Source organism: Scardinius erythrophthalmus, assembly GCF_964197995.2.
Source record: "Scardinius erythrophthalmus genome assembly, chromosome: 21".
Classification (NCBI taxonomy): domain Eukaryota; kingdom Metazoa; phylum Chordata; class Actinopteri; order Cypriniformes; family Leuciscidae; genus Scardinius; species Scardinius erythrophthalmus.
In genome coordinates this window covers 16444422-16457133 of record NC_138241.1, presented here as the reverse complement: position 1 = coordinate 16457133, position 12712 = coordinate 16444422, and the positions used below count along the sequence as shown (strand labels likewise).

The 12712-nt window shown below is 36.7% G+C and overlaps 1 protein-coding gene across 2 annotated transcripts in view; it reads right to left on the bottom strand.

The window, feature by feature from the left end:
• The window catches only part of slc8a3 (solute carrier family 8 member 3), a 52019-nt gene that overhangs the window by 35236 nt on the left and 4071 nt on the right, over positions 1–12712 (bottom strand). The gene's annotated exons all lie outside the window — the stretch shown is intronic.

Here is a 12712-nt window from a genome sequence, read left to right as displayed (position 1 = left end):
CAGCGTGCTGCTCCGTTCCAACATGCTTCCTATTGAGGCAGCATTTTCAGGCTCCTATTTCAAAAGCTAAATTAATAATGTAGTCTCCCTTTTTTTGGCAAATACTGGCAAAGTAACTGGTTCGCCCTCAGTGGAAAAAAAAGGCGAAGATGGTGGAAGTTAAATAAATACTGAAAAGAATTGAGAAAAATGGTTAAGGGTTATAATAAAAGGATTTTCCTATAAAATCTTTTGTGCATTTATTTATAGAGTAGACTGCTGTTAGATTAACAACATGTTAACACCAGTCTCTATTAAAATAGTTAAATAATTTAGAGTGAGAGTGCTACAGTATGTGTGTGGCACCCAGAATTGCTGCCCATGTTGAATATTACATACCAGATAAAGGGATAGTTCACCCAAAAATGGAAATTCTGTCGTCATTTACTCACCCTCATTTCATTCCAAACCATTATGACTTTCTTTTTCTGTGGAACACAAAATAAGATATTTTGAAGAACCTCTGATGCACAGAAGAAAGCATATCATACAGGTTTAGAATGACATAAAGGTAAGTAAATGATGACAGGATTTCCAACTATCCCTTTAACTAAGAGGTTACATGATGGTTAAAATGCCGCCAATGTAGGCAGTGAGGCGGCTCACTAGGTTGTGTAACAGAGCTTCAGTGTCTGTTCTGGAAATGAAATGTGTGCAGGTTTCACCCAGAGAGATGGGAATAATTAACTAATATGGACACTTATTATTTCATTACATTTTTATCCCACCGCACCAGTGGAGATGACAGTGTGCATGTGGGAGTGTGTGGGAGCAGCTCTGGTGAATCCACATGGAGATGGAGGTGGTGTGTGTGCAGTTCATTTGCTCTCTCTAACACAGGAACACACTCAGAGGAACTCTGTATTACTCAGGGGTTGCTCTTTGATAACTGATAATGGATGTCTCATTTAAGTATCAACCAGGTCTTATGTTTCTTATCAAATTCCTTAGGAGAAATAAAAAGTTGACTCAAATATACTACCTTTGAAAAGTTTGGGGTCAGTAAGATTTTTTAAAAGACTTTTAATACTTTTATTTAGCAAGTATGCATTAAATTGATCCAAAGTGGCATATATAATGTTACAAAATTATTTCTATTTCAAATAAAAGGTGTTCTTTTGAACTGTTTAAAATGTATTAGGTGGAACAACTGTTTTAAACATTGATAAATAGAAATGTTTCTTGAGCACCAAATCAGCATATTAGAATGATTTCTGAAGGATAACGTGACACTGAAGACTGGATCAATGATGCTGAAAATTCAGCATTGCAATCAGAGGAATAAATTACATTTTATAAATATTAAATTACATTTTAAATTGCAATAATATTTCACAATATTACTATTGATCAAATAAATGCAGCCTTGGTGAGCATAAGAGACTCTTTCAAATACATAAAAAAAATCATACCAACCATAATTTGGTCATGAGAGAATCTAATGAGAAATGTTTGAGTACGTTCTGACTTTTTAAATGCAGACTTTGGATCTTAATTTGTCAAAGTCTGTATTTAATCTTAATTCTTCCATCCTCCAAATTAAATAACCACTAGACTAAAAAGTAACCAGAATCATTAAATATATTCCTGCAACTAATATTCAGGAAGCAGTTTAACTATGTTGCATGATCAAACCCGCAAAACTCATACACCAAAAAGATGTTGCAAGAGAGATGCTTGAACATAAGTGGACTATGCAAGAGCCATCAGGCCAGACCTGATTATAGTAAGTAAATCAAACACTCTCACACTCACACATATGCAGTGGGCTGTAAGTAAACAGCACAGAGTAGAAACAGAAGGCCTAATGAGGAAAAACTGTTTTGTAAAGCAAAAGAGCCCAGCCTGAAGCCTTGAGCTGCCCCCCACAACTCTCTCTCTTACAAACTATACCCTCCTCTCTGTCTACACTACCATATACGTATACAAAAAAAGATGGAGGAAGTTAGGAAAAGAGGAAGAGGAGGGTGCCTGTAGTCACATGTTGGTGCCTGTAGTCTCTCCTAGTTTTCTAATCTAAACGACGTTTGATTTTCAATTCTTATCACTTGACGTCTGTTATTTCATGTACCGACTCAGACGGGACAAACATCTCCGTGTTTATTACAGAGGTGGGTGTGTTTTTTTGTAGATCTGGAAGGTCATATGCTGTGCGTGCGTGCATCACGTATGACGTATGTTTTTTAATTTATTATTTGTTGATTTAATTTTTTTATTTTTATAAAAACCCTATTTAAAGGTGCATTGCGCAACATTTCATGTTAAAAATACCCGTTTTTCTAACCCACACATGCTTAAACAATTGCCTGATGGGCTGAATGAGCCCTTCTCTGATCACTGCGATTGCCTCTATAATCCTGTACAGTAAAATAAATAAGAGGGATTCGGGTCGGAATTTGAATTTGGGCGTGGCGTTATGCGCGTTCAGTTGCAGTGTTGCAGTTTCGCTTGTCGCCAGAGGGGGCATAGTTCTGCAAAAACTCAGAGACTTGCGCAATGCACCTTTAAAGGGGTGGTTTACTGCCTTTTTTCTTTGCTTGATTGTGTTTATGGGCTGCAATATAACATGTCTTCGTGTTTCGTTTGTTAAAAAACGCCTTATTTTTCATAAATTTCACCTTTATTGTAAGCCGCGTCCTCCTCTGTCATAGAGAGCCTAAGTCCCGCCCCTCCGCTTCCGGCTCATGGGACCTTACTTCGGAAAAAATATGTATGGAAGTCAATGGCGAGAGATAACTTATCTTTTTATTCCGTCTGAACTGTGCCCTGAACTACACATATGATGTTTGTCAATTTAAAAGGTAATTATGAAAGTCAAGAAAGTCGCAGTTTGTCATAAAACAGAAGAGTAACGTTTAGTTTTATGTGAAAATCGCTCAATGAACTACATCTCTCGTCTCGCACTATGTACGTCACAAGATCCGTTGCTCGTATGTGTGTATTCTGGCTCAAAACACTCAGGCATGACGGCGTAACGTTACGATTATAATGTAAGACTATAGAATAAAATGACAGACGTTAGCTTCAGTAAAGTTAGCTTCATTCATTGAGAGAAAAGGTATGACGTCGCATGTGCGCCTTCTGGGTTTGTAGTCTTTGTAATTACGTATTTTCACAGTCTTATACCTCAGCAGTTTTACATCAAGCTGCGACTTTCTTGACTTTAAAATGTATCTTTTAAATTGACAAACATCATATGTGTAAATCAGGGCACAATTCAAACGAGATCAAAATATTTGTTGTCTCTCGCCATTGACTACCATACAATATTTTTCCGAAATAAGGTCCCATGGTGGTCGACCGGAAGGGGAGGGACTTAGGCTCTCTATTTGAACGACCGGTTGACTTCCTGAGTCTATGAAAACACTCCCTCAGAAACAGGCAATGGGCTCAGATTGGTTAGTTCGGCCGGCGTGCTGTAATTGGCTAAACTGCGTCCGGAATCTTCACGCCCATTACCTTTACGGGCGACAGTTGCATGTGCTAAGAACCCGGTCAAATGTAATGGTGTCAATATTGCCTCATCAGTTTGAGCCAGAATCAGACCCAGAGAGCGGTGATGAAGAGAGTCAAGCAGAACCTCCGCAAACACGGCTCTTACTAAACGTTTCTGAATGGTAATTTTTTTTAATTATTATTTTCTCAAAGAATTCCCATACGCTGTTACTTGAAAATGCTACTGCTGTTTGTTAGCTTTTGAGATACGCTTTCCCCCTGATTAAACATTTAATATAACTGAATACATGACTGAGTAATACCGTTTTTTAAAGATATTGTTTTATTGATAGAATGAACAACCGTTTAACTATTCACAAAACTTACCGGTAGTTTACTCAGTTTGTCGTTTTCTTTAGGTGTACATGTGCAGCTGAAGTTTGCTGTTGCGATAATTTTTTGAAGTTTGTACACGTTTCTTATACACACAAAATAACATCGAACTAACTAGCTACTATAACCAAACAGCTTTGCAATTGGTTTGCGTTCTTGATCAAATAAAAAAATTACGTCATAAAGTAAACATGGGAAATACGTTTACAAAATTTGTACATATAAGTTACAAATTCGGGTCCAAAATGTTTGTACGCATCTACAGCCAGCGCTGGCATTTTTTTACATCCTTGATAAAAGTAAAACATTACGTCTTAAATTATACAGGCAAATAGGCTACATTTAAAATGATTAAATCTTACTTGCAGGTTGTGGCCTCTGGTTTTAAAGCTGTAACTGCTTCATGTTGGAGTAATAGTTTCTTGTTGAATCCGACATTGAACTCGTGTAGATTCTGGAAGCTGTCTTCCGTAAAATGCGCAGCACAGAGAGCTAAACTACGATTGTAATTGTCAGGAACATAATCAAACTTAAATTTTAACCATTGTTGACGAACTACAGCGTCTGTAGGAAGCCTGAACACAGAAGACCTGACAGCTACAGCTCTCCACTATAACTCCTCCTCTTCGACAGCAGAACATGTTCCGGAGGGAGGGTTGATGTAAATGTATGGGTTAGTTACGTATAAAACCCGGGAAGTATCTCGTTGTAGTCCCATTCGAGTCGTTTTTGTAGGCATTAAACTTCCTGATTTTTAAAAGACAATATCTCTGCTTATGTTGAACTTTCAGCGCAGCAACTTTGCAGATACTGTTCATGCACCAACAGCAACATTACACAGTATTTAAAATGAAAAAAGTGAAATAGCAATCAACCACCCCTTTAAGTAAACTTAAAAGCAAGGAAAACTCTACAGCTGTTTAATAGGTTTAATATGTTTTTTTTTAATGTAAAATGCCTTTCTCTTCTTTTTTTCTCTCTGTTTCTCATGTATTTAGTTGTTTTACCCCTGACATGTATGGTTATAATGTACTCTTGTATGTACAATATGTTTTGTTCTTATTAACATTCAATAAAAAATTTGAACGCGATTTGGCTCATGGAGCCCTTAAAAAGACATGGTGAAGAAAAATAATGAGATGGGGAAAAAACTTATTTGGCATTGCTTTTGCTTTCTCTCACAAATGTTTTGCTTTCCCCCAGAAACGTTGCATTCACTCGCAAAACCTTTTCAAAACGGTTCTTTGCGAGTGAACGCAAAGTTCTCAGGGGAAAGCAAAACATTTGCAAGAGAACGCAAAAGCATTGCCAAATTCTTGCAAAGTACCATCTCATACTGTCACAGTCAAGTTCAGTTTGTTTTGTTTTCATTCATGTCATGTGTTCCCTTTGTTCTTGTTTCCCGCCACAATCTGTCATCATGGACTCTTACACCATTCTTCACAGCTGTTCATCGTTTTAGTTAATCGTCACTGTGTATTTAAGGGGCTGTTTACACAACAGAAACGTAAAAAATTGTATGCATTTTGGCGGTTCATTTACACGACAACAGCGTTTTAGGTGGTTGAAAATGCAAACTTTTAAAAACGGGTTTCAAAAACACGAATCTCTGAAGACGATGACCATGCACATGCGTATTATGTGTTTAGTCTATACGCTGATTTCACGCAGCCGCCATTTTGAAATCGAAAGTGAGGCTCAGGTGGGAAAAACCCCGGAAGTAAAGATAAACAACAATCCCTTTGGACTACCAACCTGAAGCTGCTGCCGCGATTTACACTATTGGATGTTAATATCCAATATAGGATATGTATATAGTTCATTCCTGCTTCTTTTTTTACTTTCTGAATTATATAAAAAAAATATTTTATTTATAAATTAATTTCACTGTATATAGTCTAAAGTATGAAAGAAATGTATGTACAGTTTTAGAATTGACACAACATCATTAAACACAACAATACACCATCGCATTCACGACTCTCCTGTGATTAAAGGCGACACTTCCGGTTTTCTTCCCACCGGAGCCTCGCTTTCGATTTCAAAATAACGGCTGCGTGAAATCAGCGTATAGTGTTTCATCGCCATCTAATGGCCTGGCAGCAGAATACAGCGTTTTTGGTCGTTTTTCGTGAATCCGTGCGAATGGTGATTGTTTTTACATTGGTGTTGTCTGTAGGCGGGAAACTCAAAGGAAAAACTTCTCTGTTTTAAGCATATCGTTGTCGTGTAAACATACCCTAAGTTCCTCCCTTTGTCCTGTTCAATTGTCGGTTGTTGTTTGTGTGTTACACACTGTCGCGCCTGTTGCCATGTTATTCTCATTCTGCAAATAAATCCTATGTTAATTCATTCTCATCTCCGTCATTGGTTCCTGTGTAACAGATACGCTGTAAAAAAAATTGTTGTTTTAACTTAAAGTAAGTGTTTGTTCTGCCTTAATTTTAAGTTTAGTCAACTTAAAATGTGAAATTGTACTAAGTGACAACTTGGATATTTGAGTTGACTAAGCTTAAATTTAAGGCAGCATAAATGGTTACTTTTTAAGTTGAAACAAAATGTCCCTTTAGGGGCTCTGTAATTTATAAATTTTATATTACTTTTTCATCAGATACCATCCAAATTGAAACTAAATTTGGATGGTGCAGAAGATTGGTGCACAAACACAAAAGGAAAATAGTTAGGATAATGCAACATCAGCAATCACAGACATTCGCAATCGGGCAAGATTAGATTTCTCAGAGAACCGTTGAGATTGGCAAAAAATAATTTGCGCTTGAATTTGTGAGGAAAAAACACAGACTTTGCGGATTTGGACTGGATTAAAATCATGTCGATGAAACATGAATTTCTCTAACGTCCCCCAGGAAAACTAGTCCCGTCCTGAATATAGGGCTTTTGATAACACTAATACACTTTCATTTTAATTACATAATTATGTCAATAAATAGCCCTTTGGCACCTGTAGTCTAGTTATTTTTTTAGTATCAATTAAGGTTAGTACACAACAGACCAATTAAAAAAACAGTTCAGAGATGTTTTATACATTTAATTTAATACAATGTTTTCATAGTTTGTGTTGTTCCTCATCAATGCAGAGTTATCACAAAATGATAAGCATTTAAACTCCACTTTGCCTAAGGCGTTTCCAAACTTTTGAAGAGCACTGTATGACATTTAAAGGGACAGTTCAGCCAAAAACTAAATATGGCCATCATTCATTCACCCTCATGTTGTTTCAAACCAAATCTGAACACAAAAGATGATACTTTGAAGAATGTTGGGAATCAAGAAGTTTTGGTTACAATTGACTTCGACAATGACATTGAGAAATTTCTCAAACATCTTTTATGTTGTTTTTTTCTGAAGAATTTTTATTTTTGAGCAAACTATCCCTTAGTCTTGATGAGTCAAAATTATTTATTGTGGTAATCGACTGCTGTTGAAAGAACTGTTATGAATCTGACATCTAAATACCGTATGGGTACAGAGATGCTTCAACACCAGGCCGCAGTGGTCTACCATACATCTCAGCACGATCTGTGCCTGTAATTGAGAAGAAGTTCTGGAAATAGCAAGCCAATTGATTTTGGATGATTACATTTAGACTGATGTGATTTAGACTGTGTGTGTGTGTGTGTGTGTGTGTTTTGTGAAACCCACTATTGACAAGTTAGAAGATGTGGGGAAATTAGTCACAGCAGGTTGTGGGTGATAGTCTGGCATAACTCCAATTTACTACACACCCACTACCCCACACATACACACACAATCGTGTCTGTGTCGATGAGTTGTACCTCTCTTCATCCTTAGCCGTTACTTTTAAGACACTAAAACGGGTTCTCAACTCTGGGCCTTGAGATTCACTTTTTTTCCAAAGTTCAACTCCAACCTTGACCAAACTCACCTGCCTCTAAGTTTCAAGCAATCCTGAAGACCTCCATTAGCTTGTTCAGGTGTGTTTGATTAGGGTTGGAGTAAAACTCTGCAGGAAACCCCTACACTACAGCATGTCCCTCACACTTACAGGGCAGGCATCAGCAAACAATCCCAAACAACAACATTTAAAATCTTTGAAACAAGCTGCTCTTCTGAGAGCGTAACCAAAAGTATGCGTGTCTGAGGTGCCGCTGTGTAGCATTATATCCGAATAGCCGCTGAGTGTCTGAAGCTAAAGATCCGTCTTTTCCCTGCACATGAAGTCAGCACCTGTTACCATAGCAACACCCTGGAACGCGTGGGACAGGAATATTTTTATGAGTCTCTGAAATCATGCTCATAAAAATCAAACAAATCTCGCATGTGTATGCGTTTTGGGCCCAGGCGAGGGTTTGTATCTGCTCATCAGGGAAACTGAATCTCATCCACTGGACCACAGCGACCAGACAGTTTATTTACTGCAAAACAACCAAACTATCACACAACATTAACATCAGTGCATAGCGAGCATCACATGCAGTTGACATGACGTAACTGTTGTTTCACTACTACTGCTGAATTTATATACATGCAAATGCACAAGCATTTACATAGAATTTTTATTTTTCTTAGCAGAGTTAAAAATGTATAGGAACTTATATAACCAAAATACATTTGACAAAAGCTAAGCTTCACAGATTGACCTCTTGACTGAAAAATCTCCAAACCTGGAAACTTATTTTGATGGTTTCATATCAATACAAATTTAAAAGATATACAGTAATAACTACATACTGTATATTATGAAGACAGTAAGATTTTTGAAAGAAATTAATACTTTTATTTAGCAAGGACACATTAAATTGATTTTTTGACAGTTCCCACAAAAAAATGTTTTAAATCTACAGTAGTCAGCTGAAAAAAACTGCACAAAGGTGATACTTGAAGCCTAAATTATTGTGATGTTTTGTCATGTTTTAATTTTTTATATAACTACATGTTAAATTGACAGCATTATTTAACAAAATCCAGTATTATGAACTCTTTCACCAACTCTTTTCTCTTTCTTTTGATCATTTTCACAAAAGTGTAATGGCACCAGAATATTTTGTATGAATATATGAACATGCCATATATTAAAAGAAAGAATAGAGCCTCTGCTTTTTAAACTAAAAAAAAATATTCTAGCTTCAATGCAACCATTTTTTTTTTTATCAACACTTAAATGTAAACTTTTAAAAAAAGCAACATTTTGAACAAAAAGCTGAGAAAATCACATTTTTGTCAAAGACTACATCCGGATCGGATTCAGAACGATGATCAAAACATAGATGGAGTAGATCGAATCCATCAACACCCCCAAAGCTTGAACAGTCTTTACCTCTAACTGGGTCGACATTTCATTCGGTAACTTAAGGAAGTTTACATTTAAATGCTGTTTAATGTATGATGATCGTGTTATTTGACATGTGCATAAGCTTCTATCGCTTGTTTCTGCTTCTTCGGCTGTGTTTGGATCCAGAGATTCTGTACTTGTTCAGAAGATGCGTAATAGCACCTCTGTTTAAAAGTGAAAACATGGATTGGCGGAAAATTCTGGGGAAGCGTTGTGTCATAAATGACGGAAAATTCCGTCAGTTGTGGGAAAAGAATTAACGTGCCCCATTATGCTTTTTCAAATATTACCTTTCATGCAGTTTGTAATAGTTGTTTGTAAATGTAAAAGGTCTGCAAAGTGCATGACAAATGGCAAAAAGTTTTTGTCTCCAATAAGAAAGAATCGATTCTGAACTGCTGAAATGAGTCGTCAGCTATTCCACTCTTACTTCCTGTTACATAATTGCGTGATAAAGTAACAAATTTGCATTATGCCCGCCTTCGGTCTTCCTTGGCTGCCCGCGAACGACACTTCGCTAATTGTTAGCTAATTGTAGCTGAGGCCTGGAAGAGTTTGGTTCGTGTTGTCGACATGTCGAGAAGATGCGGTTTTCAGTGCTGCAAATCCACTTTTCAGATATGGTAATAGGCTTTTTTAAATCACAACAGACTGGGCCGTCTGACCAATCAGAGCAGAGTATGCTCTCAGAAAGGCGGGGTTTAGAGAGACTGAATCTTCGAACGAACCGTTTTCAGACTCTTTTGAGAAATGAGGTGATATGTAATGTATTATGAAAAAATGTAAGTGTTTTTTGACCTTGGATGCCTGTAAACCTATTGTAGAAGACCTTCAAAACAAAATTAGGAACCTTTAAAATAGCATAATAGAGGGAATTGGTGGACAGCATGCGACAAAATATTTTTACTTTGTTACTGTACTTAAGTACATTTTTCAAGTATCTGTTCTTTTTATTTTAGGAAATCGCACCGAACGATTCATTGGTGAATTGGACTGATCCGATTGCATCTGTTCTCGAGTCAACAACTGATTCAAATTATCCGGTCAGAGCAAGTCTGACTAAAAATAGGCCAAGAACGTGAATTCCTCAGAGCTTGAGTGCACGTGCGAAAAGTAAGTTTCTAATGCTGAATTTTAGTATTTATTATTGTAAATGAAAATCATATTCAGGTCACAACTGTCAGTTGTTTGTGAACTAAATCTGCTGTAAAAGCATAATACATAAATGCATAAAATGCTTGAATGTGGACATGTCCATATTTGTGTATTACTGTCTGAACAGGGTAGGTTTTATGTAAAAACTAAACAACATTAAAACAATGCAAATGAATGCCCATGCATCTTATCAAATGATATAAAACTAGTATGTTTGCATAGCATTCCGTTCTGCTTAAAACTTTAACACATTTGACGTCTGTTTTTATATTTAGGGCCCGTCGAACACCAAAGTGCAGGGACCCTCTTGGAATTGTTCCATTTATATGTGTTTATATTTGTCAACACACATTTAGACACATTTAGTTTTTCCTTATTCCTATGTACTATATGGTATAATTTGTTATTTTCACCTGTTTGACCACTTGAATTATCAGTAATTATCAGTAGGGTAGCTATCAATGTATGACAAGTTTTGGTAATAAAATAAAACCTTTTTTTTTGTGTCTGAATAATATTCCTTATTGACTAGTGCTGACTGCTTGAGAATACATAATTTATAATGATGCCAGACTGAGCTGTAACCTAAAAGCTCTATCTGTGATATGTCTAGTAGTACATAAAAAAAATCAAGTACTTTTGTACTTTCCCTCAATACTTAATACTTTTACTGGAGTAATATTATATTAGGTACTTTTACTTAAGTTCTTGATTGATGTACTTCGTCCACCGCATGCTTACATTTTTAATAATGAGGGAAATGAACTAAAAACCTTCAGATCAAGGCATTATATTGCAAGAAGCTGCTCAGAGGACTGAAAGGAAACAGCTACTTGCCAAACACCCACACAGAAAACCTCAGGAGATCCTCTGCTCAGGTCAAAAGCACTCATATGTGTGTAAGGGTATAATCCCAATTTGACCCTCCAAAAGCACTGTGTAATAAAACCACAATTTGATTCTCCAAGTCTCAAGCTGCAGGTCTCCTGTGTGTGTGAGTGTGTGCGTATGTGTGTGCGTGTTGATGCACTCTTGGTGGTAAGCAAACACACTTCAGAACATGAAAAAGATCTTATACATTATTCCAAATACACCCATGAGATGGCAGAGTGCTGACAGAGACGACAACACACACGCATACCATCTCTTTCACTCTCTCAGCATCAGAGTCAATGCCAGCATGAAAAAGTAACGCACTAAAAATACAGTAAAGAGACGACACACACACTTTCACACAGCATTGCTTGGAAAGCCCACACAGAGAGCAAGTAGCTCTTCCACTCTTACAATTACACATTTCTTCTTTTATCCTGCTCCTGCTCTTGGTCTGTTTTTCTCACACTTCCTCTGTGAGTTGATGAGAATTTTTATGACTGTATAACTTTCTCCTGTGAGGGAAAAAAAATATTCTGAAGTATATTGTGGTCCAAACATCACGGGACCAGTGTTATATTAGTAGTATAGTAGTACTCTGCAAGTATTCTCATAATCAAAGTTATGTCTTAAGTGAACGTAAACTGTTGAGAAAGAAATTGGATGTGTATCATTATATTGGATCTGTGCATTGGATCTTAAAGTGACAGCAGCCTACAGTATAAAAAGCTGGTGCTGTCTATTTGATCATGTTAATCAAACAACAAAATACAGCTTTAACAAAGATTAATCTATATTAAATTTGTATAACTTTGTTATATAATGTTTGAACTTTATTAGTTAGGCTAGTAGTTTTTGCTGTGGTATCGAAGCACATTAAGGGTGCTTTAAATAATAAATGGAATTTATTTACACACTTGAGTACTTTGAGTGGAATTTATTACTTAAAGGAGAACTCCGGTCAATTTTAACATGGAGCTCATTTTATTGTACATTTGGAGTGCTGTCAATACAGAGAACAACTACAAAAATCGGTGTTGCCTACACCGAGTTATTCTATTTTTAAAATTTGCACCCTGTTGACTTCAATGGGGCAAGTACTAAACCTGCTTTTAGGCTCTTAACATCCTTGATGTGTCATTACAATTGCTCGATTGCCGAGTTCACGCGCGTGATCATAGGTAACTAAACCTATGCGCGTGAACTCGGCAATCGACTACTTTGGACTTCAACCGAAAAACAGGATGTAAACAGGTATTTGCGCTGGCTTAAATAACATCATTTTTATACATATCTTTCACATCTACTGCAGTCAGATCCACTCGTGTTCACTCAGAAGGAATCACTCACATTTTCTGTGCACTTGTAATGACACATCAAGGATGCTAAGAGCCAAAAAGCAGGTTTAGTACTTGCCCTATTGAAGTCAACAGGGTGCAAATTTTAAAAATAGAATAACTCGGTGTAGGCAACACCGATTTTTATCGTTGTTCTCTGTATTGA